The sequence below is a fragment of the Amblyomma mixtum genome, chromosome 3 (genome assembly GCF_055824585.1).
Source record: "Amblyomma mixtum isolate Tamu chromosome 3, ASM5582458v1, whole genome shotgun sequence".
Lineage (NCBI taxonomy): Eukaryota > Metazoa > Arthropoda > Arachnida > Ixodida > Ixodidae > Amblyomma > Amblyomma mixtum.
Genome location: NC_143014.1, coordinates 48,201,224 through 48,227,652, shown reverse-complemented (window position 1 = coordinate 48,227,652; position 26,429 = coordinate 48,201,224). Strand labels below are relative to the sequence as shown.

The window sequence follows — 26,429 nt, the reverse complement described above, 5'->3', positions numbered from 1 at the left end:
CTACTATCTTGTGAGGTGTCGACGGTGTTCGGTTGGTTCACATTAGCGCCTCCAAAAGGAATGGTACTGCTTTTTCGACGGCGCGTGTCATATACTGTTACATATTGGAGCAAGTTAAGCCTGAATGGGCTTTAATTCATGGTGCTCGGTCCAGCTGACTTCTAACAGCGCTTCTCACGCGCACTGCAGCATTCGACTTTCTTGTCAGTCGTTCCTCTCGCGCTGTGCCTTTTCATTCCTGCACGAAAATTCGGTTTTAAGATGACCTAGCCTCATCGTCATTCCACTACTTCTCCTTCACGCTCGGAAGGCAAGAACCAGACAAGAACATATGCTGAATTCCAATGGCAGATCGAGACCGCTCCGTAGGATCGCGTACGGAGCGCGTCGGAGCGCGTAGATTTGCCACCTCCCAGTTTGCGATTCGAATGCCAGTGATCCCTCGGGAGCGCGACGCCAGCGCCGCAGCGGCGACCGCGGAAACTAGGCGCGCCGCCGGAGCGGACGCCCTGCTAGCTTCGTGTTCGAGTGCGACAGGAGACTTGCGCGAGGCGCGATCTCCGCGTTGACAGACGCCGTCTCGGCGAAACAAAAAGGAGGTAGTACGAAGGCCGGAATGTAAAACCAAAGCGTATGTACAGGATGGTCCACTCTCCGTGAACACGCGAGTATGCGGCCGCGGTCTTCGGAGAGCCGGTGAGCCTGTCCCTACCGTTCACGAAAGAAGTGGCGGACGACGCGCAGGCAAGTTGCTCGCTGCTCGATTTTCCAGCCTTGCGACTGCGAGACGCAAGCCGCTGAACCAATCAGCGAGACAGTCGAGCTTTCGGCAACGACGCCGCCCGCGGACACGCCGAGCGACGAACTGCGCTGACCCCGGCCAACGTTTCTCCCTGGCTGCCGTAGTCGTCGCTAAGCCTAACTGTTTTTCATCGATGCCGCAGCTGAGGGCGCTTCGGAATTGGCCAGCGCTGTAGTAAAGGTGCTACTCGCGTCACCGTTTTACTGTGTTCCTCGTCTCATAATAAAATAAAGATATGATCGATTTCTGCGACGCCGCCAACAGCGGAGCTAGCAGACAGCAGGCCAGCCGCACTGGGCATCAGGAAGAAATTTGCTTGTATCGCAATTATCACTTCTACCAGCAACTCGGTATTGGCCAACGATCCTCAAAAATGATTCATTTTTTACATTCCTCTACTCCAGGGCTTGTTATGAACGCGAACAAAGAATATTAGCGCATTTTTCTGACGCCGGCGGCAGGCATATACAGGCCGGCAGTTTCACACTCGCTGTCCGGTTCAGACGAATCTTCACTGCTGGGCTCTGAGCTTTCAGTGCCCGAGTCGGAACTGGCACTTCCATGAAGCAAAATTAGTGCCGCACGGCTCGAAGCAAGATCATTGCCGTCCACTGTTGACTGGAAAGTGCCCGTCTGTCCCGGCTCGCCCGGCTCACCACGTAGCGACGACAGGAACGAAGCGGCTGCTGCCGGTCGCGACAGGAAGTAGACGCGGCGGAAAAGAAAACGTCACGCGAGGTTCCGGTCAAATCCGCCGATTTCGGCAGATCAAGAATCGCTGCTCCACGGAGCGATCCGGGATTTACGCCTGATCCCGATCTGCCATTGGAACATACAACTCGCGCTCCCATTTTACCATTGGAATACGACTGATCCAAACCGAGGAGAAAAACTTGATCCCGATCTGCCATTGGAATTCACCAATAGTGTTTATTGCACGTACCCCTTTTCCGAGGCAGGGTGAGACCTGCATGCCTGTTTCCTTCGCTTTCGCAGAAATTACAGGCTTCACTCGCGCTCGTCTCGGAAAGCGGGAATGCGACATCCAGCCACCTAGTGCAGATCAGCGGTTGTAGCCATTCATTTTAGTTTCGGTTTCGTATTTATGGATTTGCTATCTGCTTATTTGTGCTTATTTGCTCGTGGATTGGCTCTTTGTGTCACGTGCTTGTTATCTATAAATACGTGTGCACGCCGAATGAATTATCAATTTGGTAACAGTTGTCTATTACCGTAATGAGGGCTTGAAAGTAATCCTGCAAAATCAATGTGCACAAAGTGAAATCGGCTATTAATGTAGCTTCAAACCAACCTTCTGGCATGTTTTGCCGTTAGTGGAAAGCGAATTTTTTCTTGTACGGCCGATTTTAGCTTTTCTGCGCCGTTTCATAGTGGCCCAGGCCGATCCCGAAGAAGACGCTGGTCATGGAGTGCCCGACGGATGCTGAAATTGTGAGTTGTATACCTCATCCACTTCAGTGTCATCGCATCTAGATGGTGACATTGCAGACAAGTGACAGGAACTGTTTCTACGACATTCTCGTGTATGACTTTGAAGAAGATAGACGTCTTCCATAATTGCATCCTATATGGCAGCAGGAAAAGCAAATAGCAAATAAGATTGTTTGTTCAAGCTTTTGTCAAAGCGACGACGGAAAGTGTTTTCAATTCCTCATTGAGAGAGAAATTATTGCATTCATTGCGAAAGCAAAATAGTGTGTGGCGCTATTTGCTGAATTGCGTAGTTGAGGCCTACTGCGTCACGAGTTCTACTACGTCGTATGTTTGCGAGGGAGGCGCTTGCCCTCCATTCTGGCATGAAATTTGGGGAGGCCAAGCAAATATATTGAAAGTTGACTGGTTTGAGGTTCGGGGAGTCCGAGGAGTCGTAATGAACGTCAGCGACTTTCAGGAGGGAGACCCTCCATATTGACTTCGCACTCGGGGAGGCCGAGTAGCCATGTTGGATTACCTGTCACCTTGGCGGCCATTTTTAGTTTTCAGTTCGTTTTTGGTACGTGATGGACAATTCTGTCAACAGCAATTAATTAATCTTCGGTTTGCTGTACGACTTTTGATCTTGAGTGACAGTTTTCGCTTTCAATTAAATTTTCGTATGTGTGTGACAAATGTGTCCACAGAAAGCGATGAAGCTTCGTTTTGCAGCAGGAAGTTGTTTTTCAGGTGGAGCATCGGCACGAGCTGAAATGAAAAAGTTACTGTTGATTTTTTTCTTCGCAAATGTATGTTGTCTATACAGCTTTGTTTCAAGTGCTAGAAGCCAATGAGTTGCAAATTTATTTTTATTCCCTTCACTATGCACATGTGTGGAACGTTATCGAAAGATAACACTAGCTAAGTTATTTTTGCTCTGTAATCTTTTTTTAATAAGCAAAGTAGTGCTGTATGCGGGATCGCGAGTGTTTGTTTCTTGAAGAGCGCATTAAAAAGCACTGCAGAAAATTTGTTTGCAACGGTGGATACAATGTTTATCGCACCTCGCCTTTATACATTTCCTGACGGGAAGGAGAGTAAATGAATGAGATGCAATGCCCGCGCACATGCAATGTCTTGTGTTTTATGGTTTTTCTACAAAAAATAAGTGTCTATTCTGTGTATATGATTGCCCATGCGCAATTTGCTATTTCTGTCTTTTGGTATGTAAGTATTAGGTGATTGCCCGTTGCCAACTTCCTTGCACCCAAATATTTTGTTGGCAGATCACCCAGGACTAGCACTGAGCCCGCTTGCCCGGCAGTTCACCCAAAGGCCCTAAAGGTGAGACTGCTGTGTTTCATCCAGAGTTCTGCTCAAAAGCTCAGTGCAGTTTGACAAAGAAATATGCGCTGAGTATGTTTGTATATATCTTTCATCAGCCCAGCCCAATGTAACCGTTGGTAACGTAAAACACAACAGTAGAGTTGAACTAACCATTTCTCTGATGACTTTTGCACGCGGTCCAATTTTTTTGTGGTCTTGCGGAAAGTGTGTAGAGTACTGCACACTAATGGTTCATTTTACAATTGTGTTGCTCTGAATCCATACGGAGCCACGTTCCGAAACAGATGCACTAATTGCGGCGAGATAAGTGATTACGCTTTGGTGCCTGCATGCAGTGTGTACACATGTTCTTCTTTTAAATTTACGTTCATTTCAGAAAGCATCACTTGAAAAACCAACAAGCAGTTTTCTCGTGTGCACGGACCTTCCCGATTATCACTTCTGTTTTAATATATGAACTACTCGAGAATATCCAGTTGTGTTTGCTGAGAATTTTTAATTCTGCTATCTGCTTCAAAATGAAAATTTCGATGCTGACATGCACTTAGCACAGAACAAAAATGCTTTTAAGAATAATATGAAAAGGGTAACCACCTGTAATTAAGAGCTGGACTCGTAAAAGCAGCTTTCTCGAACAGTATAGGCAAATCTGTTTTGAATGCAGCTTTTGCAGCTTCATTTTTTTTTTCTGCAAATAGATCATGCATGCTGTCCGGTAACATTGCTACTATATTTCTCACTTCGGCCATCTGGAATTCGAAATGAGTATCTTGCTGGACACCATGTTTTAATTCTCTTTGTTGTATGCTTCAGCTCTCATTAATAGCAATATTTAAGTCGTGATTGCATTTAACGGCTGCTCGGCTCTTTTTGTCGGCAGATTCGCCTTATATATGCAATACGGGTAGCAGCAATGCACTGCTCTGGGAGTATTTCATCCAATGCAAGCAGATGCTGCTTTGAGTTGGCATCCAGATCGCAAGGGCTTATGCAAAGTGCAACATTAACACCTAGCTCGAATTTTGTACACAGCAATACGCAACGAAAGCAATGATTTATTTTCAAAATGCATGGTAGAAAGCAAATTTTATCTGCTTATGAATGCACAGTATACTCGCGAGATCACCAAAACTAGACTCCTGGAAAATGTTGCTCCTTCTTATCAATCTGGAATTTAGCAGAGTGTTCCAAACCTAAAAGTGAAAGCTAAATACAATGCAGAAATCGCGTATTCCAACTGAGCTCATCGCAAGTGAGCTGCTTGGTCTCAGAATTCTTTGTTGCCCCTTGCCTGCATTGCTTTGCTCGGCATATCACGTAACGGACGACATTATTTTTAGACTACTTTTGGAGCCCACGTGACCACGTTGCTGCTCTTCCTTGGGAATGACTTAACACACCCCAGCACTCGGAAACTGAATCCGCCCAGTATAAATGACAGGGTAAGAAATTTACTGCGCATATATGAATCACGCAGCATGTATCATGTGCCCTGGGGCAATACGCAATGTTTGAAACAAAGGCGCCACCCATAAATTTGGTGTCTCCCCTCTACTTAAGGTTTTGGGTTTAGCATTTGGAGCTGGTGACCTCCTGTGTGCCGAAGCCGTCGGAAGCCGTGAAAGGAAATGCGGCAGTTTTCTAAGGTTGGCCAAGCCTAACTGCCAGGACTTGAGACTGACTTAATTAGTACCGGTCTGACCAAGTGAAGCCCTTTCGTTGTTTGCCTTGACTATTTTCATTCTCTCTTGAGCTTTGCTTTGTACACACTTGTTTTTGTGTGTGGTTCTTTTTGCACATCTTGTAGAATCTTGCTTTTATCCTTTTTTGATGATCTTTCTAAAATCCATGCGCAAGGCCACTACAGGAGTGCTTTGGCTGCTGCGACAGACTGTTGGGAGATGTCCTTATCCTTTCTTTTCTCCTGCATGCATTCAGTTCTTTATGCGTTTGATTTTGGGTTTCTGTTGATGGATTATTAGTTGCATTTAACTTTCCTGAGCTTGCACAATTGTTTTCTCTTTTCATGGCATCTAGCCCTGCATATAACCGACACCAGTGGAGGAACTGCAGCTACCAACCTGGAATGGCGAGGCATTCTCTGGTCCAAGGCTACTGGCTCAAGAACGTGCTTTTAAGTCTGCACCTTGGCCTACAAGCAGAGTGGCAATAGTCCAGTGTCGGCCATAACTTCTGTGCCAAATAAAGTATTCCTACCAACATGTCTTGTCAGTAATTAATGAAGGGTATGAATATATTAACAACTTCTTTGGCACTGTAGGAAAACCATGTTTACAAAACGGGTTTTTTGAGCCCATACCCAGCCACTACATTGTTTCCTATGCAGAGCTGCATGTTACCTTACTGTTTATGCCTTTGCAGCAGAAAATTTTGCAGAACGTTAATGAGGAACAAAAATTTCATTAACAAGCTGCTCTGAGACTACAGCTGAAAGGGTACTGAAGCCCAATGAAGCTGTGAATCGAGTAACAAACACTACTTTTAATGTGTAGGAGGAGCGGATTTCAACTTTTTTACAGGTAGATAGCGCCTTTTCTAATTGCACTATCCCTTGGTGTGGGATGCTTTTACCTACACCGCCACCCCATTCAGCACTTGAGCACCGACAGTGCTTGGGAAGCTCTAGCTGAATTCTGTAATCTAGGCATTTTGAGTTGAATGGTCTTGTAGGTATTTGAAAAAGCCAATCTTCCTAGCACTACTGGGATTCCGTCTGCAAACGAGGCCGATTCTCTAGCACTTTGCTCTAGCTGGCAGTTGGTGAAATTGGCATCACCTTAAACTGCACTCTAAAAGGACAAAGAAAACTGCCTTCCATGGTAATGCATGACATGCAATTTCTGACGTGGCTAGTTCATCCATTGGCTTCAGGTTCAAGACATCTGTCAATTTCTACATGGTAGCTTCAGCCTGTTGCACTGGCATACTACATTTCTCCTGAAGCCACTTCTGGAGCGTAAGCTTCACTATGGGACCTCGGGCTTTCTTCGCAGCTCCTGCGATTTTCACTTTCAAGCAATTTAGATGTCGAACCACAGTAGAGCCATGGTGTGTCTATGGTGCTACACCAAAGTGGCCCATCATGGGTCAAGGTCAAACAAAAAATTGCTAGTGGTTTAGCTCTGGTTGAATCAAATGTGTATGCGAAAGCTTCATTGCACATGGTAACACGTAGTAAATTACCTGCAGTTTTAACTGCTGCTGAACCTGGTTAGAGAAGAGAGTGAAAGCTGTGGCGCATCGGACTACTAGACGCTGCTTGCGCCTGCGACGCATTGCTCACATTGGATAGGCAGCGCGCCCACCCTGGCAGGTGGGAGCTATAATAATGGTTGATCGCGAGAAGTTGGTCACCCAACCGCTAAGTCTCAGTACTTCACTGACCATCGGAGTGTCTTCATAGGAATATCCAAAGGCAAAGAATAAATGTGTCTCCCATAAGCCAAACTTTCGGTCTCCTCATTTCTTCAACCATAGGCAGCACTCCAGGGGAATGAAGCTTCCGCCATAGTCCTTCAATGCTTTCGCTTATACACCAGGTGTAATAATTTTTTTTAGCAGAAATTGGGTTTAACCTGGTTTTCATGACGTATGCTTCGGGTGCACAAACTGGGTAATGTCGGGCTTTACCTGTTAACAAACGGCCCTAAATGATGTTCAGTAAATTTGATTGACAGTCCTCTCTCACTGTTTGTGAGCTATCATTCCTCAAGCAGAACTGTGACTGATAGAATTCGCGTCACCTGGTAATGTCGGATTTTGTTTTTTCTTCTTCTGACTTTTCTCAGCTGCTAAAGGTCATTGTTGCCAGAGAGGAATGTAGGGTGTGTACTGTACACAAAAGGAAATTGCTTATTTTAAGCCTGCGGTATTTACAAATTGGTCCTTCGGTCCCGTCGGAATTGGGTATTTCAGTGCGACAAAACTTTCAGTAGTATAAGTATGCAACGTCCGTACAGCTCACCTGTTATGATGAATGATGAAACATGGTAATGCAGCATGCTGCACGCAGCCATCGCGCTTTCGAAGCCCCTCGGGCGGGTAGTCTATGAAAAACCATTACATGCACTATGCGCACGTTGCCTGGTGTGTGTTGTGGCCTTTGTGGCTGCTTCACTGCTGTTTTTTTTCCCTGTGCTCCTGTCATGGCGTGGGACCAGTTTATTTTAGAACATGCGGGGCCGATCTAGTGGCATCTATGAGGCGCCACTATTAATGCTGTCAGTGCTGATGAGCAGTCGCATAAGAATGAAAGGCCCGTGAATGCATCAAATCCTCTAGTCGGGCTCTCCGTTGCAAACTGTGTGAGAAACTATTTTTCGGTCCCCTTACCCTTGAATTTAAATCGGGATGCTTTGAACAAATTTTCAGTCTCTTAAGAGTTTGAAGTACGGAGACGTCGACATATGCCCGACCATTGGCACTTGGCCCTGCAACGATATATACCCTATTCATGGTGCGCGCACAATTTGGCTCTAAATGTAACCCCTGGACTTGTTGTCTTCATCATGAAAAGTCTTGTTGCAAGTTTTAAAAGTTTACTTGCAACAAACAAAGTCAAAGAGAGCATGTGGCTACAAAATCACCGTGCGGCACACAGGTGTCCACTCTTGGCACCCTCAGTTCGAAATGAATTCGACCAAAAGCTTGAGCTAAAAAAGCGAGCACGAAACAACAAGAGTTTCCCGTGTGTGCGTGTGAGGAAGGGTCGTGCATAAGATAGGTTTTACCACTGAAAGCACTGATCATGGTGGTTGCATGCAGTACAGAAAATCTGTGGTGTCAATAGAAGGAGATGTTATATGTTGTTCCGCAGCTGGCGCCTCTATAGCCCTCGCAATGAAAAGTGGAAGGATTGATTTTTCTCTCTGCAAAACAAACATCGAGTTGAACCCGGGCTGTTACGTTCGCGGTTGCTGCGTTTTACCAGTGCTACGTTTTCATATGAGCCAGTCCAGCTGCCATAGATCGGAGCCCATGTATTTTAAACTCTGTCACCTGTATCTGTTACATAACGCAATTGTTGCATCATTCCCGCATCGTACGTCGCGAAAACCGCCTCACGGTGGTAGTTTACACTGTTCCGGCATTCGTTCAGTGCAATATCGATGCCGGCCAGAAAAAGCGAGACCATATATACACATTCTATCGGCGCTTCTTCGCCGCTGTGTTCGGCGATTTCTGGCGGGAAGCGTCCACGCCAAAGCCAGCACGCTTACAGACTGTGATTTTTGGAGCGGCAGTTGGCACAGTTCCATCGCCGCTGCGACGCTAGCGCGAACGACCCCAAGCGCGAAAACGAAACTATGCCGCGGCAGACAGCACAAGCAGCAATGTACGAGATGCAGTGTCGCGGGTTGGCTCCGACTGTTTTTTTTTTCTGCCATCCGCTTTATTCTAGTAACTTGCACCTTAAAATACACAGGTTATTCCAATAGGCGATGATTCTATGGGATCAATGCTGCCACCGCGATAACAGCGAAGAGGAGCACGCGTACCGCAGCTTCGCACGCTTTAGGCATGCCCCTCTTCGCTGCTAAAACTCTTCCACAGACACATGCTCAGGAGTAGAATCGACATTTGAGCTAGTCGATATAGCATCATAGAAAAAATAGCGCACGCAGTAGGCATTTGTGTTGTTTGGTCGTACGTTGTCCTGAGTGGGCTATTTTTTCCACGACAGCTGCTCAGGCTAACCGAGACTCATCGCAATGCTTTCTGAAGTTTTGCGCATGCAGAATGATTGTGAGAACCACACATCCTTGCTAATTACAGGACAAGATATTGTGCAGACAACATAATTAGAAAAAAGCTCCAGGCAATGGTGAGCAATTTTTTTTCACGCTAAACATTCAGCTATTACGTTTCGGAAGTTAATGTTTCTTTTACGACTCTATGTGAACAAATGAGTGCCCACTCAACTCTCACTTTAGGTTGTACATGCATATGTGTAGCCCAAAAATTGAACTTTATATTGTCTCTGGCACTTTAAATAAAATAAGCCATGTTTTGCTGTATATAATGAGATCAGGTCATCTTTAGAGCATCAAACTGCACCTATATAATTCAGCACATACCAAATAACTATATACATATATCAGACTTCACCCCCGTTCGTGTCAGCTAAGTGACAACGTGCCAAGAGCAACTGCTGTGAAATGGAGGGAGCGGGAGGTGTACATGCATGGAGGAAAAAAAAACGCGCCGGGCATTGTGAGCTATGATAGATAGGCATACTTGGCTATCTTCTTTTGCCTCTCAGTGGCGAATAAAACTCGTCGCATTTGTGTTTGTCACCTTTGGCCATGTCATAGCTCACAATGGCCGGCGCGTTCGCTGCAACTTGCACCGTCACGCTTGGAGACTTGCTCGCGCGAGCGCCGCAACCACCGTTGACATATCGGCCTGCCGGCGCATTGAGGTCGTCGCGCCTTGCCAGCAGCTCATTTCGTTCACTCAAGCCACGGTTGAGAGCAGCACAGTCGTGGCGCGCGAATGCGCTAGTCACGTGACTTCTTTTTGTATTTCGCGGGCTTTCTTTGGAGCTCGGAAAAAAGATACACGTGAGGTCTTCTTTATCGCAAATAAATGGAATGGGGGCTTCTGAAGGTGCTCTCCAACTTTGCTATTCACATTTGCTGTCTAAAGTGAATATTTACGCATTTAGAAAAATTATCTTAATTGCTAATTAATTCATCTCAAAACAAAAAATTGCCTATGATGCGCAAGCCGGTTGGTAGATGTATGTAAGAGGTTTCCCTGGTTTACCTCAAATGTTTTATTTTTTAACCCTTGGCTAAGGTTAGCGTGGACACCCTGTATATCTGACCACGATAGCAATGTCGAAAAGAAATAGAGCGGACCAAAGAGGGGAAAAAAAATAAACAAGCTGCATGTTCGCTCCAGTAGGACACCAGAAATTGCTCATGACCTGACATCTTTCGACCTTCAAACTTCTCTTCTGGAATGCCGGTGTATGAAACGGCTGAACTGGCCTCTTGTACGAAAGAAGCCGCGGTGCTCTTCGTAGATGAGCTCGCGGAACAGCTGCGTTTTTTCTTTGGTTTGTCGGGAAATTTTTGGCAGCGATTACAGCCTGAAGGCAGAATAAATATGTAAATGAGAAAAGACTTACTGTTTGAAATCTGGTCGCCACGGACGGAATGGGGCCTGTGAGCTAATTCTCATATTAGCAGCTATAACCACTAATTTGACGCCACGGCGTGTTACGTTCTAAGCATAACCAAACACGCACTTATTAAACGCTCTGCGCGATATCAACGCCGCTAGAAGAGAGAGATAAGTTTAATCACCATCATCACCATCATCATTTATTGTACCCTTAAAGATTCCGTCTGGGACATTACATAAGGGGCGGGAAAAGACAGTGGTGTGAAGCGGTCATACTAAAGCATGTGAGCATAAAAAAGTAGAACAAAAATAACACGAATAACAAGTTTCACGTGAAATTAACGTCAGGTAAACCAAATATTACAAAAATATAATTTTAATTATTACTAGGGCAAAGAAGTCGGCCTTAAAGAGGAATATCTGGTCTGCTACTTTGCACTAACCTTCGGGACAGTTGTTCGGAAGTCAGACCCGAACGGAACAAGCTGAGGTGGCTCTGTGGTTAGCTCGTTCGGCTGGTGAACCCATGTTCAATACTGACAATCGCGGCCTCGTTGCAAAGGAGGCGAATCGCAAAAGACGCACGCGTACTGCGCTTCTCTGCTAGCGTTCTCTTCGCGATGCGCTGAAATGTGTCACACGTGAGGGACACTCCTGCCAGCCCAGCTCTGCATCCGGACGATGCACACTGCACCGACTAGTAGCGCGGCGAACGAGCGCCAGCAGACGGCCAGCCGCAACGCGCGGCTCACCACAGTGAGCTGCTAAAGGTTTTAGGCAGAAATCTGACGGTCACGATGCTCTTCGTATACTTTTAATTTTTTTTTCACATTAGGTGGTCCCGTTCCCACGCGCAGCTGTGTACACATTCATCCTTCAAATGCATGGAGCATTCAAATGTGTTGCGACGAGCTGGCATCGATCGCATCAACCATGGTGCCCGAGAAGATAGGTACACTGCGCGGTCTTCCTCCCTTTGTGAGCATATAGTGCGGACAGCCTAAGGATCGCCTCATATCGCCTCGTATCGACACAGATAAACATTACCTAGTGGCCTATTACGAAATATTTTCTAGTAAAGGCCGTACAGGCCCGTCTGCTTTTCATGACGAAACTCGCTCTTAAAAAAAAGATAGAAAAATACAATGCACTATGAGCTCACTCCTACGCACTAAGTTTCACTTCGTTACGAATGGCGTGGCAGAGAAATGCATGGACGAAAGGAAGAAAAGACACAAACATAAGCGCCTTTCTTTCTTTCGTCCACGTCTTTCCCTGCCGCGCCATTCCTCACAGAGCACGTCACACCAACTTGCCCAACGCTATATGTTAGCTTTACTTATAAGGCGACGAGACTTCATACAGCATGTGAGAAATACGACATCATATCGTTTTTAAATAAGGAGACAGCTTCCCTAGCTTCGAGCACGACTGGTAGCCTTATAAACTCCGAACACTCTATGGATCCCAAGAGGGGGATCTGCAACCCCAAGGAAAACATCTGCATGGTTTACACAAAGGTTGTCCGAAGCTTTTCGTAGCTCAGGAACGCAGGCGAAGATACCATTCTACTCAAATGGAAAGCATCCACCGTGAAACATTGTGGTATACTGTGCCGCACTACCGTCCAGCTGGATGGCAATGGCCTTTAGCTAAAGGACGTTTTTTAGAGCCTTCTCTCGTCGGCTTCCCAATTCGCAACGCTGTTTCGCCCCGGTCAGCAATAGGTTTCTGCTGACGGTGGCGGCTTTGTCTGTACCTGCATCTGGGACTTAGGACAGAGGACTGGAGAGCCGCGTACCGCCCTGAAATCTGCGTGGATTTACACCCCTGGATTTACGTACACCTTGTGTTAGACACGTGGGTAAAGGAGTGAAGACACCAACTCAAGCGGAGTGTGTTTTTGATCTGTAATGATACATGCGACTTCAGCAAACATTGATAACACCGTGGAAGTTTACGCTCGGAAGACGGAGATCAAGCAGGAGAAATTCTACGATAACTCCGTAGGAAGTTCACTGCTTTTCGAGGCGCGCGCTGGGGTGGTACGGACAAGACTTAGGTGGGCTAAATGCAGGGGTCAAAACGCAGCCGAAGGGGACGTGACGTGTGTGGTGTGCCAACAAGGGGAGGAGACTGCCGAACACGTAGTTCTGACCTGTCCGGTGCTTCAGCCACAACATACGGTTGGAACCCTTTTTGCGCAGGCCCTTGGTTTCCCGCCGCTCCGGCCAATGGATGGCAATGCGGCTGCCATTGAGTCAGCGGATATCGGAGGGGCAGATGCCGTGGCTGATGCGGTGGAAACAACCAAACGTCGACTGGCATTGTGGAGAGAAATCTCCATGAAGACGAAGAACACTACAAAATAGGCTAGGACACTATCGGAGGTGTTTCTCCGTAAGGACCGCCCGATACAAAGGGATATCCAAATCTAAATTCGCCAGCGTTAAAAAATAACGTCAAAAGGTCAAAAGTGCGCATGAGATCACGTGAGACATGAAAAAACTACAATGAAAAATTAGGTACTTTCCCGCTCCAATTCATTCCAACTCTCATGCTCTAAAAGCCTGAATGGCAGCAAGTGAGAAATGAGCTATTATATCTCAATTTTTCTATACCTCGCGTGATCCGGTACTCACTTGCATGACTAAAGGAAAGCTTAGGAAAGGCCCACGCCCTATCAGCTGCATGAAAAAAAAGTGTGCCCGAGGTCACGTGCTTTCGTAAAGATTACTGGGTGTCTTTGGCCGGTGACGCAGCCAATAGTGACGTAGATCGCACGGCGCCGACTGCATCATCTGCGTCTCTGTCAGTTGCCGGCGACACGGCGCTATTGGAGATCTTATAATAGGGGGACCCTATCGGATATACGGATAATGGGGTGCCAGTGCCCGGGAGCGGGGCAATGACGCCTATCGGGTTATTGTTCTGCGCATGCGCACTGGCGCCTGGCATATTCCTTTATCCACATTATGGTCCCTCACATGCTCCTTGTGCTTCCACCCCAACGCCACACTTATCCGCATTCTCCTACCCTGCCTGGCGCCCCCTCCCGCCAAAGGGCCGGTGCCTCTCCGAACCTGGGAGTGCTGGGAGACCTTACTGCAATCAACGTAGCTGGCATGACAGGAGGCCGCCTTTAGGCCGGGTCGGACCGACATCACACGAACGTTTAGACCGTGAGTGGGGTCGTGCGTGGGCCCGCGTGCTTCGAATTCCGTTGCGAAATAAAATGTTTTGTAGCGTGAGCTACATTGGCCACAGTCTCGCCGTTTCGTGTGCTACCTCCGTCGACCATACTGCGCATGCGGGAGGAGCGAGTGACGTCACTGCGCACAGCTGGCGCGCCTCGCCGCTGCTGCCGCCGGCGCAGAGCCACGTGACGTCACTGCTCACGCTGCGTATATCCTGGCATAGCAGAGCTGAACCACTGCCAACTTCTTTTGTCTGTCTGCCCCCCTTTTTGCAAAGTGTCTATTGTCTGCTGCTCAGGCCCACGCGCTCTGAGACGGCTGCCAAACAGTGCAGTCCTCGCGTCTGGTTTTATATAATGTGCCGTGACGTCCTCGCCTAAATTATTGCTTTCCTTCGTGCTCATTTGTGACGACGCAGCGGTTTTTCGATTCATGAAAAAGAAACCGAAACTGCACGGAAAAATAATTTCAATGAGTTAGGGGCTGATCGTAGGCGAATTGTAGGCGGTGATTCATTTTTACTAATGTATTATGCAGCGTTCGAAAGGAAAAATACAATACGAAAAATTTGTTCCTACTCTTAACAACACGAGCAACACATTAGATGTTTCGCACAAACAAAAAATGCAGCTGTCCCATTTTACAATAATTAAAAACAAGAAAAACTACTGCATGTGGATAGTTTCTAACGTTCTGATTCTTCATCCATCGACGGCAGGAGACGAAGCGCCTGTCATCGAGGTGGACGACGCCGGTTTCACGTAGTTTCGGTTCCGGCTATTCAAGCGCCAACCCAGCCGACGGAATGAAGCAGAAGCCTGAAACGGAGTAAACAGCGAGCACACAGCATACATAATGAGAATTCAACAGGCACGCTAAACCCGCATTTTCCCTTTTTGTCGTTGCGATTCTAACCCAACGCTCGTCGTCTTTGTCTGAGACTACAGGGCCCACGTGCCGCCGCAGCAACCACCGGCGCGCTTTTCGAATCCTTATTCTGCGGCTTCATGCAAGACACTGCAGTTGCGGAATCAAAATCTTTTTTGAGCGAGTTGATTCATGCTCTATAAGTCTTGAGGGAGCAGCCCACAAAACCGGGCCAACTAAAGGCGCTCTTACAACAGTAAGCCACGCGATGTGTTTGATCGGAAGGGCACATGTGCCTTCCTTTCGCGCTATCCTTTCATGATAAACAAAGCCCTTCTACATGTGCTTATCTTATATCCAAGTGCTTGAGCCCAGCTTTCGGCACTGAAATGAAATTCAGGACGCAATGCTACCGACCTCCATGTCATGCAGAAATTACCGCCTTTTAAATTTATTTCACAAACCGGACGTTTAATAACAGATGCAGCTGGGATTCGCATGAAACATGAATTCATTGTAAACTACAAGTCTGTCCTTGCTTCTGGGAAACAATGCTCATTTCATTCCCTGATCCATGGCCTTAATTTAAATGCCGAAACTATCGCACATTTTTTCCCACGGTGAACTAAAATTATGTGCCTAGATATTGAAGAGTCACGTAGTTTTTGATGCCCTCCTGGGCGAAAAACAGCCTTAGATTTGGATAAAACTAGGGCACGCAAGGTTGTATAGGAAAGCGGATTTAAAAGGAGCATTCAGTATTTTAAACAAAGTGCTCCCTTTAGGGCCCCTAAACACAGCTAATGGCCGTGTGACGTTTCTGGCTTTCAAGCGCCCGAATATTATACCGGATGGAAATTTTCGTCTCTTGTCGTTGCCCTTGTCTGCTTGCAAGAGAGGGGAGTCCCAGTGCTTAAAGTCAGGAGTCCTTGGGTGCCTCAGACCCCCACAATTAACAAGTAATTAATCGAGGCCCCCCTTGCTAGAATGTAGGGACTGCATGAATCCGAAGAAGGCAGCCATTTATTATTCTTGCCTGTGCTTTAAGGAAGATTTGTGCTCTATCGTTTCGAAGATTTCCCCCTGAATTTCACCCAGCTGTGGACTAGTCAGTCTAGAGCTAGCTACTCAGCTCCAAGGCTAAAGAAAAAGCAAAAATCATTCCAATGTTTAAAAAAGGCGACAAAGAGCTTGTAAATAATTACTGACCCATCTCTATACTCTTATCGCTCAGTAAAGCTATTGAAAAGTTGTTTACCGTAAGAATAAATAATTACTTATCATGTACCCACCTTTAAAACTGATTTCTGTCCTGTGTATAAAACGATGTGTAAAACAGGCTGCCAACCGCTTTCTTTCTCTCCCTTTTTATTTCTCTCTCAACCTGTGCTCGATCCACTAGAGACCCGCTTCGATGGAACCAGACTTATGGGCACTGGAGGGGACAAAAGGTAGACGCATAATATCGAGATCAGCAACGATTTTCTGCTGTCGCGGGGTCCTTAACTGCTTCCCAAAAAGGGTCGGTCGGATTAAGATCCGTGGTATGCACCCAACACAGAGCTTCTGAACTGCAGTGATTTCAGGCCCTGTTCTAAGAGGTGCGCCTCAGTTATATGCACCCAGGAGGAATACCCGCTCCAGGACTTGTAAGCGGGCGACACAAGCAAGCGGAGACGGCCAGAATGAACTTCAGCCAGCAGACTCCAATAGGAGGCGACGGAGCGTTACGCAGATGCTGAAAGCTACAAATAAAAATTGAATGTCTCCTGTTCTGTTCGGAAATCTCATTTGCGAGGTTATCATGGCCGCACACGAAGCATGTGTCACCATCTCACTGTGACACTTTGAAATGTGCACCGGCCCGCGGTTACACCGAGTAGCCATGGCCCCCGAGAGCATAACCACATCGCACTGTCCTCCGCCTTTTGTGAGCGCATTCTGAGTGCATCCTCAGCAGTTATGGAATGGTAGCGCCGCGTGTGGACAGAACGAAATAGTACGCAGCGACCTACTGTGAACTCTTTTCCAAAAGCCGCCATTTATTGGCTTTGAACGAGAGGTGTCGGCGTGATCGCTCAGCAACGCAAAAGAAAAAAAAACATTAGCACTTAATTACATTCTGTCCTCAGAATGCAATAACATCTCGGCCCGGTTCTCCTCGGTCGCAGCTGCTGGCCGCATACGCTGGGCCTGTGCAGCCGCATGTTATATATATACATGTATATATATATATATATACACGCACACGAAGGGGGTGAAGATCGGATGGATCCGGTATACCATAAACGTAATTCGGTTGACACACGGTAGAAAAACAATAACTGTTTTCTAACGCTTCGACAAGGGCCTGGCCAGCGACTGGAGCCTTCAATCGTTTTCCTCCGCTAGGTCCCTGGGCATTCAGGGATTGACGGCAATGAGCTGGCCCTGCAGCTCGCCTGCGGCACACTTTTCCGGGCACCGTTGATCCCCTGGCCCAAGCCCTAGGAGGACGGTGGGATACTCACCCTTCGCCACACCAAAAAAGAGGTCTACCTTGAGCTCCGCCTCGACAAACACCTTTACCCTCCCCCTCATCCATCACTCATGGTGCCGGAGTCTCGCCTTCTTCGGCACATCCAAATGAACGCAGTCATCACCCCGTCCCGCCGCTTTCTCTATCGCTATCGGCCGGACCCTTCCTGTCCCAACTGCCCCTGTATCTATGCGGACCTCGGCTGCTCAGCAGTCGGGTTCCAAACGCCCACCCTCTCTATCCATCACCACCTGGCTCGACTAGCTTGGCGCTGAAGGCGAAGAATAACAGTGACTTCTGGTCGCCCAGGCGGTCGACATGCTCGTCCTATAAATTATGCTCGATTAAAGGTCTTTTACTACTACTACTAGTTTGTTTCATTTACTTCCCTACAAACTAAACGACTCATTGCTTACGGCCGGTAGATGAGTCGCATGTTGCCGAAAATATCAAAACCTAAGGCCATGTACGATCGGTTTGAAGCAAGACAGTCAAAGATGCATACGTGCTTTTTAAAGGCAGATGCAGCACTACCATCGTGAAACTTCGACGTCTTTAAGGTCATAAAACGCGAAAAATGACAGTAATAGCAGAGGTCAGATTGAAAGTAGTTTATTCAGTTCATATAGGAAAAAAAAACACCTTCTCCTTGCTCTCTAAACGGTGATTAACATCTGCATTCTTGTAGCAATAACAAAGTTCTGTATCTGACAAGTGAATGCCGACACATGCTCAGGGTAGCATTTCGTGAGTCGTAACCGCCGTCTGCTATCCCAGTGTTGCCATACTATAGTGTTGCCAGACTTGCGCGAACCGCCCAGCTCGTTAGAGCAGCCGTGCCCGGAGTGGCCGTCGCCTGTTCGCCGTTGTGAACTTCGTTTTTAGTGACCGATGTCTCGCGCAGACGGGTACCACAGACGAAATATGCCGCTGCGTGGCCCCAGCGAGCGTATTAAGACGAGAGAAACGCGTGATTTTCTTGAAATAAGCGTGCTATGCTCAAATTCACTTGTCGAGCAGACGGGTACCACAGACTAAATCTGCCGCTGCGTGGCCCCAGCGAGCGTACTAAGACGAGAGAAACGCGTGATTTTCTTGAAATAAGCGTGCTATGCTCAAATTCACTTGTCGAGCAGACGGGTACCACAGACTAAATCTGCCGCTGCGTGGCCCCAGCGAGCGTATTAAGACGTATTAAGCGCATTAAGCGTATTAAAATTTCACTTTTATTAAGCTTAACTGCAGCCGCGTTTACCGCCGATACCAGGATTGCTGCAATCGTTTCTACCGAGGCGCCACCCTTGGCGCGGACGCACAACTTGCAACATGCATGATGCCACAGCCTTGACTATAGTATGGCAACACTGGAATAGCAGACGCCGCACGAGCTGCATCGCTCTAAACGGGGACACAGAGGAGCAGCGATCAACTTGCAGCGCACTTTAACCCAACAAAGAAACGCCCGGCACAAAAACGCTTCGCTGTAGTTTTCGGCTACTCTGCCGAGACGCCGGTCAAGCAGCGACGAGAGCGTCCCCGCTCGGCGCTACGAGGAAGGGGGACATCCGCGGCGTCGGAGTTTGCAATCCGAAAAAGTAATTCAGTAACGTTGATCCAATCCAAGCAGCGTGCCAAATAGTCACGCTCTTTCGCAAGGACTACTGGGTGTATCTGGTAACCGGCGGAGCCAATAGTAACGTTGGGCGCAGCGGCGTCGTCTCCGGCATTGTCTGCTGCTCAAGCGCAATCGCGCTGACACGTCTACCAAGAGGGGCAACACAGGAGGAAAGCCGGCTTCAAAACATATGACACCCTCCTTATATCGTATCAGCGCCTCCTTTGGTCGTATCCATTGACTTTAGTTTCGGTTTCGAATTTATGGATTTGCTATTTGCTTGTTTGTGCTTGTGTACTTATGGATTGGCTCTTTGTGTCACGTGCTTGCTATCTATAAATACCTGTGCGCATCGCAGACATTCGCTTTTTGGTAACTGTTTTACGGTGGATTTTCGGTTTATCTGTGGTTGATAATACAATAGCAACGTGAGGATGGGTTAGGTGAACCCGCAGTTTGGGTCCATAATGTAATCGAACAAAATCAATTTGTGGAAAGTGTAATCGGCTTTTCACGTAGTGTAACACAAGCTGCTGGTATGTTTTGCCATTAGTAGAATGGGAAATTTTTCTTGTACAGCCGATTTTAGCTTTTCTGCGTCGTTTCGTAGTGGCCCAGGCCGCTCCTGAAGAAGTCGCTGGTCCTGGAGTGCCCGACGGATGCTGAAATTGTGAGTTGTATCTCATTCACTTCAATGTTATCGCATTTCGATAGTGACATTGCAGACCATGCAGTGACAGGAACTGTTTCTACGACATTCCCGTGTATGACTTTGAGATGGACGTCTGCCATAATTGCGTCGTATATGGCAGCAGCAAAAGGAAATTGCAAATCAGATTGTGTGTTCAAGCTTTTGTCAAAGCGACGACGGAAAGTGGTTTCAACTCCTCATTGAGAGAGAAATTATTGCATTCATTGCGAAACCGAAATAGTGTGTGGCGCTATTTGCTGAATTGCGTAGTTGAGGCCTACTGCGTCATAAGAGTTCTACTACGTCGTATGTTTGCGAGGGAGGCGCTTGCCCTCCATTCTGGCACGAAATTTGGGGAGGCCAAGCACTGGTTTGAGGTTCGGGGAGTCCGAGGAGTCGTATTGAACGTCAGTGACTGTTTCAGGAGGGAGACCCTCCATTATAATACCCTCCATATTGGCACTCGGGGAGGCCGAGTCGCCATATTGGATTACCTGCCACCTTGACGGCCATTTTTAGTTTTCAGTTCAATTTTTGTATGTGATGGACAATGCGTCAACAGAAATTAATATTCGGTTTGCTGTAAGACTTTTGAACATTACTGTTGATTTTTTATTCGCAAATGTGTAATGTTGTTTATATAGCTTTGTTTCAAGTGCTAGAAGCAGTGGGGTGCAAATTTATTATTATTCCCTTGATCATGCACATGTATGGAACGTCACAGAATAAGTTTTTTTTTTGCTGTATAATCTTTTCTGATAAGCAACTAATTACTGCTTTCACTCTTAAGTACTTAAACTGTTGTAACATTTTTTTTATACGCAAAATTGTGCTAGATCTTGTCCTCCTCACTTACTGTTGCATTGATTTGTTGTGCAGTATGTGGGATTGCGAGGTTTTGTTTCTTGAATTGCACCATTAATAAACAATGTGTGAATTTGTTGGCAAAGGTAGATACAATGTTTATCGCACCTAGCTTGATATTCCTGATAACAAGGGCGTCCGCAGAACTTTTTCCAGGGGGGTGCACCCGATGTCCGGGGATGGGGGAGGAGGTAGGTTTGTAGTTGTTTTCTACTAGGGCATAAATAATGTCCGTAATTCCAAGGGGGGGCAACCGCCCCCCCTTGCCCCCCCTTCCGGACGCCCATGCCTGAGAAGGAGAGTAAATGAATGAGATACAATGCCCGCGCACATTTAATATCGTGTTTTATGTTTTTTCTTCAAAAAATATGTGCCTATTCTGTGTATATGAATGCCTGTGAGCAATTTCTGTTATTTCTGTCTTTTGGTATGCAAGTATTGAGTGATTGCCCGTTATCTGATAATCTGCTTTCTGTTGTCAACTTCCTTGCACCCGAATATTTTGTTAGCAGATCACCCAGGACTAGCACTGAGCCCGCGTGCCCGTCAGTTCACCCAAAGGCCCTAAAGGTGAGACTCGTCTGTTTTATCGTGAGTTCTGCTCAAAAGCTCGGTGCAGTTTGACAGAAAAGAATGCGCGGAGTATGTTTCTGTGTATCTTTTTGTCAGCCCAGCCCAACGTAACTCTAGGTCACGTAACAACAACAGTCCACTTGAACTGTTTGTGCGATGAGTTTCGCACGCGGTACAATTTTTTGTGGTCCTGCTGCTAGGAAAGTGTGTAGAGTAGTTACTTAATGGTTCATTTTACAATTGTGTTGCTGTGAATCCATAACGGTGCCATGTTCCAAAACAGATCGACTAATTGCGGCAAGATAAGCGATTACGCTTTGGTGTCTGCAGCACGAAAACATGTTCTTCTAAGTTTACATTCGTTTCAGAAAACAGCACTTGCAAAACTGACAGGCAGTTTTCTCGTATGCACGGACCTTCCCGTTTTTTGCTCCTGTTTTGATATGTGAACTGCTCGAGAATATTCAGTTGTATTTGCTGCGAATTCTTATTAGTTTTCTGCTTCAAAATGAAAAATTTGATGTTGGCATGCACTTAGCACAGAATATAAATACTTTGGAGAATAAACATAAGGGTAACCACCTGTAATAAAGAGCTGGACTTCGTGAAAGCAGCTATCTCGAACAGGGTAGGGAAATCTGTTTTCAATGAAGCTTTTGCAGCTTCCTTACTTTTTTCTGTGAATAGGTCGTGTATACTGTCCATTACTATCGCTACTATGTTTCTCACTTCGGCCATCGGGAATTAGAAATGAGTAGCTTGCTGGGCACCCTGTTCTAATACTTTTTGTGGTGTGCTTCAGGTCGCCTGGATAGAAATATTTAACACAGGTTTGCATTTAACGGCTACTTGGCTCTTTTTAGTAGGCAGGTTTTTTTTATTCCATCCATACCGCAAGAAAACTCGACTAGAGCTTGTGGAGAGGTATTGGTTTGAGTGGGGTTGGATTTGCCTTTTATGTGCAATAAGGGTAGCAGCAATGCACTCCACTGGGAGCACTTCATCCAATGCAAGCAGACTCTGCTTTAGTTGGCACCCAGATCGCAAGGGCTTTTGCTAAGTGCAACGTGAACATCATTGCTAAAAGCTAGCTGCAATTTTGTACACAGCAAAGCGCAAGGAAACCGGTGATTTATTTTCAGAATGCATGGTACAAAACAAATTTTATCTGCTTATGAATGCACTGTATACTCGCGAGATCACCAAAACTAGACTCCTGGAAAATGTTGCTCCTTCTTATCATTCTGGAAAGGGCAGTGTGTTCCAAACCTAAAAATGAAAGCTGAATGCAACGCAGAAATCGCGTATTCCGACTAAGCTCATCCCCAGTGAGCTGCTTTGTTTCATGTTGCCCCTCGCCCGCATGGCTTTGCTGAGCGTATCTCAGTACCGGCCGGCATTTTTTAATTATTTTTCTAGCCTACGTGGCCAGGGTTGCTGCTCTTTCTTGGGAGTGATGTAACACACCCTGGCGCTCAGAAACCGAAACCAAAAATCGCTCAGTATAAATAACACGGTAATACATTATTAATTGTTGCACATATGATTCGCACAGCATGTATCATATTCCCTGGAGCAATACGCAATGTTTGAAACAAAGGCGCCACCCAAAAGTTTGGTGTCTCCCCCCTTTAAGGTCTTTGGTTTAGCATATGGAGCTTGTGACCTCCTGTGTGCCAGCATCAGAAGCTGCAAAAAGGTATGCGGCAGTGTTGTCGGTTGGCCAAGCCTAACTGCCTCGACTTGAGGCTGATAATTTGATTCTCTTAATTAGTACTGGTCTGACCCAGTGAAGCCCTTTCGTTGTTTGTCCTGACTGTTTTCATTCTCTCTTGAGCTGTGCTTTGTACACACTTCTTTTCTTGTATTTTCGGCACATCTTGAACAATGCTGCTTTTGCCCTTTTTTGATTATCTTTCTAATGTCCATGCGCAAGGCCGCTGCAGGAGTGCGTAGGCTGCTGCGACAGTCTGTTGGGAGATGTCCTCATCTTTTGTTTTCTCCTGCATGCATTCAGTTTTTATGCGTTTGATTTTGGGTTTCTCTTGATGGATTATTAGTTGCATTTAACTTTCCTGAGCTTGCACAATTGTTTTCTCTTTTCATGGCATCTAGCCCTGCATATGACCGACACCAGTGGAGGGACTGCAGCTACCAACCTGGAATGGCGTGGCATTCTCTGGTCCAAGGCTACTGGCTCAAGAACGTGCTCACAAGTCTGCACCTTGGCCTATAAGCAGAGCGGCAGTAGACCAGTGTCGGCCAGAATTTCTGTGCCAAATAAAGTATTCCTACCAACATCTCTTGTCAGTAATTAATGAAGCGTATAGATTATTGACTTCTCTGGCCCTATAGAAAAACCATGTTACAGACCATTGGGTTTTTTTAGACCATACCTAACCACCACTGTTTCCTGTGCAGAGCCGCATATTGCCTTACTGTTTATGCCCTTGCAGCAGAAAATGTTGCGCAAAGTTGAGAGAAATTTCACCAAGCTGCTCCGAGACTACTGCTGAAACGGTACTGCAGCCCAATGATGTGAATCGGGTAACGAATAAGATGTTTGTGGGCACTGCACTTGTCTACTTTTAATGCGTAGCAGGGGCCAATTTCAACTTTTTTACAGGTAGGTAGCGCCTTTTCAAATTGCACCATGCCTTTGTATGGGATGCTTCTACCTACCCCGCCATCCCATTCAGCACTTGAGCACTAATGTTGATAGGGAAGCTCTAGCTGAATACTATAATCGGGGTGTTATTAATTGGTCTTTGAAGGCATTTGAAAAAACGGCAACAGTCCTAGCACTACTGTGATTCCAACCATCTGCAAACGAGGCCTATTCTCTAGCACTTGGCTCTCCCTGGCAGTTGTTAAAATTGTCATCACCCTAAACAGCACTCTGAAAGAGCCTAAGGAAAACTGTCTTCCACGGTAATTCATGCCATACAACATGACATGGAAATCGGGACGTGGCTAGTTTGTCCATTGCCTTCAGGTTCAAGACATCCGTGAATTTCTACATGGTAGCTTCAGCATGTTGCACTGGCATACTAGTACATTTCTCCTAAAGGCACTTCTGGAGTGGGAGCTTCACTACGGACCTCGGGCTTTCTTCGCGGCTTTTGTGGTCTTCACCTTCAAGCAATTTCGAGGTCAAACCACAATAGAGCCATGGTGTGGCTATGGTGCTACACCAAAGTGGCCCGTAAGATCTTGGGTCAAGGTCAAACAAAAAATTGCTAGTGGTTTAGCTCTGGTTGAACCAAGTGTGTATGCGAAAACTTCATTGCATGCGGTTGGTTACACATAGCGAATTACCTGCGGTTTCACTGCTGCTGAACCTAGTTGGAGAATGAAAGCTGTGGTGCATCGGGAAACAAGACGTAGCTTGGTGCCTGTAACGCATTGTACACACTGGATAGGCATCGCGCCCACCATGGCAAGCGGGAGCTAAATTAATGGTTGTTCGCGAGAGGTTTCTCGCCCAACCACCAAGTCTCACTACTTCGTTGACCATCGGAGTGTCTTCATAGGAATATCCAAAAGCAAAGAATAAATGTCTCCCCTAAGCCAAGCTTTGAGTCTCATCATTGCTTCAACCACAAGAGCTTTAGCTGTTAACAGCCCTAAACAATGTTTGGTAACTTTAAATGACAGTCTTCTCTTACTGTTTCTGACCTATCATTCGTTAAACAGAACTGTGGCTGACTGAATTTGCATCCCCATATATTGTCAGATTAATTTTTTTTCTTGCTCTGACCTTTATTAGCTGCTAAGGGTCATTATTTCCAGAGAGGTATGTAGGGTACATACTGTGCTCACACGGAAATCTCTCAATTCAAACCTGCGGTATTTACAAACTGGTACTTCGGTCCCATCAAAACCGGGTATTTCACTGCGACAAAACTGCCGGTAGTATAAGCGTATCCAATGGCCGTACAGCTTACCTGTTCTGACCGATGATGCAGCATGGCAATGCTGCGTGCTGCATGTGGCCACCGTGCTTTCGAAGGCCCTTGAGCCGATAGTCTATGAAAGGCCATTAATGTGCTATGGGCACATTGCCTGGTGTGGGTTGTGGCCTTTGTGGCTGCTTCACTGCAGTTTTTTTCCCTGTGCTACTGTCAGGAGCACTCTGGCCAGGAGCCAGGAGTGCATACCCACCTCTCTCCTCGAGCAGTTCCCAGCGCGTTCACTAAAGTACAGTATACTTTATTTCCTACTATTGCTTTTCAAGTTCAGCCAGTGTAAATGCAGATCCCGTTAAGAGCTGTTCCTTACGAAAGAACGAATCCCAGCTACGACATATCTTGCATAGAAAGATTACAGCAGAAGCTTAACACACTGCAATACATGCAGGCTTTTGACTGGTATCAACTGAAAATGTAGACAGTTTAACCTGACATATACCAACTGATCCCCGCTGAGACCACACACAGCGCTGTGGTTTCCATAGCTGGTGACCGCTCCAAACTTGCCATGCTTGTGAAGTTGACCTGCTGTTGGTCCAAGACAAACATTTAGCTTTTCTTCTGTAATTTTAACAAGAACTATTTCCAACGATGTTTCAGGTCAACCTCAGTTTTGATTGCAGTTTCACTTGGCTCCAGCTGGGACAATGAAGCTGCTTTGCAAGGGATGGTATGGCACCACATATTATCAAACAGCTGTGATTCCTTGTTTGAAACTGTGGCCAACAGATATCTGGTTGAGACCAGGTGATCTTAGTTCATATGAGCGGCAACTATGTCAAATTCTCAGTTTAGGATGTTTCTTTTGCACATATGTAAATCCAGACGGCAATTAGCCAGTTGAAGCAAAATATATTTCACCTGAACTAGCTTATCAGCTAGCACCTTCATGACCGGCTGAATTTCTTTGGAGGAGAAATTCTAGAGGCCCATGTACTGTGCGATGTCAGTGCACGTTAAAGAACCCCAGGTGGTCGAAATTTCCGGAGCCCTTCAATGCGGCGTCCCTCATAGCCTGAGTTGCTTTGGGACGTTAAACCCCATAAACCTAACCAAACCAGTCAGTTTTGGAAATTATTGCAGGACACTCAGAATCTCAGAAAGCAAAAGGAATCTTCAGTGGCCAGAACTTAAAACTCGAAGAAATCTGAGATCAAAATTTTTACATAACATTTTCTATTCCAAGAATGGTATAGACGGAACAAATTATTTGAAGCAGCCTTTCTATGTCTCGAAGCGAATTGGAACCACAACTTAAAGCTTTATGAACTTCCTTTTAAGGGTGACGTACTCCACTATTCGTTTTTTTTTTTTTGCGAGCAGTTCGCGAATGGAATGCTTTGCCGCCACATATTGTTAATGTTGTATCTAATGAAGCCTTTTTCACGCGTTAAGTGC

At 46.4% G+C, this 26,429-nt stretch overlaps 1 long non-coding RNA gene across 8 annotated transcripts; it reads left to right on the top strand.

Moving 5' to 3' along the window:
* The first annotated feature begins 1,116 nt into the window (after positions 1-1,116).
* LOC149350071 (uncharacterized) lies at positions 1,117-23,360 on the top strand. Of its 8 annotated transcripts, none has more exons than XR_016290214.1 (4): positions 1,117-2,254; positions 3,523-3,580; positions 4,924-5,025; positions 23,176-23,360. It is a non-coding gene; the product is annotated as an uncharacterized LOC149350071 (long non-coding RNA). The 8 variants fall into 8 exon arrangements; XR_016290213.1 differs by lacking the exon at positions 23,176-23,360 and adding an exon at positions 5,621-5,800 and having other exon boundaries at positions 1,354-2,254; XR_016290216.1 differs by lacking the exons at positions 1,117-2,254; positions 3,523-3,580; positions 4,924-5,025 and adding exons at positions 19,085-19,602; positions 21,000-21,057; positions 22,697-22,759.
* The last annotated feature ends 3,069 nt before the right edge of the window (positions 23,361-26,429 follow it).